Genomic DNA, 3,991 nt, shown 5'->3' with positions numbered 1-3,991 from the left:
GGACAACTCTATACAACTTTCAATTGCCAAGAAAATGCTGGCCTGGATTGATCTAAGGAATTTGCTCATCTAGGAGTACATACATCCTGTCCCCGAGACTGTAAGCTCCTTGAGGACAGGGTCTACACCTAGTACAGTGTCTGACACAAAGTAGGGGCTTAATAAATGCTTGTTGATGGAAAAAGAACAAAATAATCTAAACTGAATGCTACAAAATTATAATGACCAAGCTTGGCCCCACAGGAAAGATATGAGAATGCACTTTGCTAGATTTTTTTGCAGAGGTGGGGGATTATGGGTATGGAACACAACATGTATCCAACCTTTTTGTTAGATTAGTTTTGCTGAACTTTTCCCCCTTATGTTTCCTCATTATGAGAGACAGGTCTCTGGGGGAGTAGAAAGGGAGGGACAGACACATCAAGAAACTTAGATGATATAAAAATGAAATATATCAATACTTTTTTTAGTGCTTGTTCATCATTTAGTAGACTTGTTACTTGGGCAAAGGAATTCAGCTCTTTCAAACTATAGACTCCCACCGCTCCATTTTCCAGACAAAGAGACTGAGGCCCACAATGGCAAAGTGATTTGCCCAAGGTTATCCCACTACTAAGTGCCATAGACAGGATTGGATCTCAAATCTGAAAGCTTCAAAGCTGGTGTTCTTTCCACCACCCCAAAACTACTTTTTTTGGGGGGGGAGGGGAAGTAATTGGGTCTAAGTGACTTATCCAGGGTCACGCAGTTAGAAGGTGTCTGAGGCCAGATTTGAATTCAGGTCTTCTTAAGACTCCAGCAACTTATGTTCTATCCACTGCACCACCTAGCCACCCCCCAAAACTACTTTTCACAGTGTCATTCTATGACAGCCATTCCCTTCATGATCAGAGTCTCAATGACTCTTTCCAGTGGAGAGGTTCGTCACCCACTGCACAGACAGCTGGAATGGAAAGCCCTTAGGGCGTGCCCACGTTAGCCAAAAAACAGAAATAAAACAAGACTTGGAGTGATTCCTGAAGGGTGACTCTCCCTCTCGCAAAGAGGACATAAATTCTGACTTCTGGGCTTACATTCGATTCTAGAAGGCTCCACAGGGTCAGGGTATTTCCAGCTGCTTTGCTCCATTATAATTCTTCACAAGATCATTAAAGTCCTTTCTTCAAGCTCAGGAGTCTGTATGGTCCCAGACAACACAAGAAAGAGAGGAGAAAACCCACCCACTTTGTCTGGTTACCCCAGGAGGCCTATGGAGGGAGCACAGAGGGGAGAGACACCTCCCTCCAGCCAATTCAAAAGCACAAGCTCAGGAGAGCCCTTAACATGCCCTTCCAGGATGTGCCCTCTCTCATCCCTCATCTCCAGTCCTTTGCCAAGGCAGCTAGGTGGCACAGGAGTCAGACCGCTGGACCTGGAGTCAGGGGGACCCTCACTCAGATCCAGCCTCAGATGCTTAGTTAGCTGTGTGACCTTGAGCAAGTCACTTCTCTCAGTCTCAGTTCCCCCATGTATAAAATGGGGGTAATAATAGCCCCTACCTCCCAGGGTTGTTCTGAGGATCAAATGAGACAATATTTGTAAAGTACTTTGCAAATCTTAGAGTCAGGTAAATGCTACCTATTATTAAGTCTCCTTGATTGTACCCCCAAAACACCTCTGCCATGTGTCTTCTTCACCCACCTGGCCACTGGCTTAGGTCGGCCCCTCATCTGCTCTCACCTGGACTCCTGGGCTAAGAGCTGGGCATACAGATAGAGTGTGGGAGGGTCTCTGAGGTCAAGGTGCTCACACTCTAAATGGAGGAGACAGCACAGACAGGAGAGTTAGATGGCAGTGCTCTCTCAACCCTTAGTTTTCCTTGTGGAATAGTTACAGACTGCTGCTAGGCCCAAGGCCTGGGGCAATCCTCCCCCTCCAGTCAGAAGCCTCTCTGCTCTGGGCCCCCAGACTCAGACTTAGGGGAGCTGAGCTCTACTGAGAGAAGGTAATTTTCTCACACCACACAAAGGCTTCTAACTCCTAACCCAGAGTCCTGGGGGGAAAACAATCTGTAGTTGCCTCAGACCTAGGATCTTCTCAAAGTAAAGAGCAGAAAGGCATACATTTTACAGTTTGGGATTGTTGTGTGTGTCCTTCATTTTTGAAGAGGACCATGACATCAGGCCAATGATGACATGACTTGCAATTGACTTTGGTTTGAGTGAGGGAGGGGCTGTATAGTATGGGAAGGAAGGTGGGGGAGGATGGGGAGGAAGGGAGGAAAGGAGAGAAGGAAGGAGGAAAAGAAGGAAGGGAGGGGGGAAGGAAAGGAGAGAAGAAGGGAAAAAGAAAGGAAGGAAGGAAGGAAGAAGGGAGAGAGGGAGGAAGGGAGGCAGGAGGGAAGGAAATAAGGAAACAAGGAGGGAAGGAAGAGAGGGAGGAAGGAAGAATGAAATGAAGGAAGGAAGGAGGGGAGGAGGGAGGGAAGGAAAGGAGGAAAGAGTGATAGTTTTGTTTCCTCATTACCAATTCTAATACCTTCAATTTATTTTTCTTCTCTTATAGATATGTCTAGCATTTCTAGTACAGTATTGAACAATGGTGGTGATAATGGGCATCCTTGCTGGGCATCCTTGCTTCATCCCTGATCTTATTTGAAATGCTTCTAGCACATCCCCATTACAGATATGTTTGCTGATGGTTTTAGATAGATGCCACTTATCCCTTTGAGGATAAGGAAGGAAGTAAGGGAGGGAGGGAGGAAGAAGACAATTTTTACCCTGAAGGAGTAAAGACAACAGTAAAAGGGAGCTGACAGGAGAGGCTGGGTGGAGGAGAGAGGAAGCTTTTGAAGTCCAGAAAGTCAAAAGCAGGGTTGAAAGGTGCTGAAGCAGGCTGACCTAGACTGCTTCATGAAATAGTCCAAGAGGAGCCTATTCTCCCAGTAGGAGAAGGGGGAGGGAGAGGTGCCTTTCAGAGGAATATTCCATGATCACGAGAAGTAGGATGTTCCAGAGAGAGAAAGCCTCAGGTACTGAGGGACATTTCAGGAAGAGACAGCAGTAAGGCATGGTTTTGAAGAGGCAGCTATTTATTTCCTCTACACAAAAGAAATATATGACACCCACAAGACCCACAAGAATACATCGACAGGAAAATTAACAAGCACAATTTAATAGCAAAGCTACCATCATACTCACCCAAGAGACTGGTTGTCCTTAAAGCATGAATGAATGAATAAGCATTTATTAAGTCCTTATTATATAACATCAAGACCAGTTTGCAGGTAGGTGTTTTCACAAGCACCTCAGCTCAGTGCTTTCCATAGAGTTTCCACTGGGACCTTATCTTCTGATAAACCAGTCAAAGGCTGAGCTCTTCTACCTATTTGTGGAGCCCATTCCAATGTAGAAACTCCCTTTCCTCCAGTCAATTCCAACAACTGGACCCAAGATCTCCAGACCTCCCAATCTCCCAAGGTTCCTTCCCAACCTGGACATATCTATCTCAAAAGCAATCTAATTAAGAGTAATTTAGAACATTTTTTCATATGACTATAAATAACTTTGATTTCTTCATCTGAAAACTGCCTGTCTATATCATGTAACCATTTTTCAATTGGGAATGACTAATATTCTTGCAAATTTGACTCAATTCTCTATATATTTGATAAATGAGGCCTTTATCAGAAAAACTTGCTGTAAACCCCTCCTCCTCCAGTTTTCTGCTTTCCTTATAATGTTGACTGCATTGGTTTTGTCTGTATAAAACCTTTTAAATTTAATGTAATCAAAATTATCCATTTTGCATCCTTTAATGTTCTCTATCTTTTGTTTGGTCATAAATTCTTCCCTTATCCATAGATCTGACAGGTTAACTATTCCATGCTCCCCTAATTTGCTTATGGTATCCCTCTTTATGTTTCAGTAATGTACTCAGTTTGACTTTATCTTAGCATATGGTGTACATTGTTGGTCTATTCTTTTTTTGCTTTTTGGAGGGCAATTGGGGT

Source organism: Petaurus breviceps, unplaced genomic scaffold (assembly GCF_028583685.1).
Source record: "Petaurus breviceps papuanus isolate PSGF00001 unplaced genomic scaffold, PetGlider_PUasm1.0 90760, whole genome shotgun sequence".
NCBI classification, from domain to species: Eukaryota; Metazoa; Chordata; class Mammalia; order Diprotodontia; family Petauridae; genus Petaurus; species Petaurus breviceps.
Note: the sequence above shows the minus strand (reverse complement) of the source record.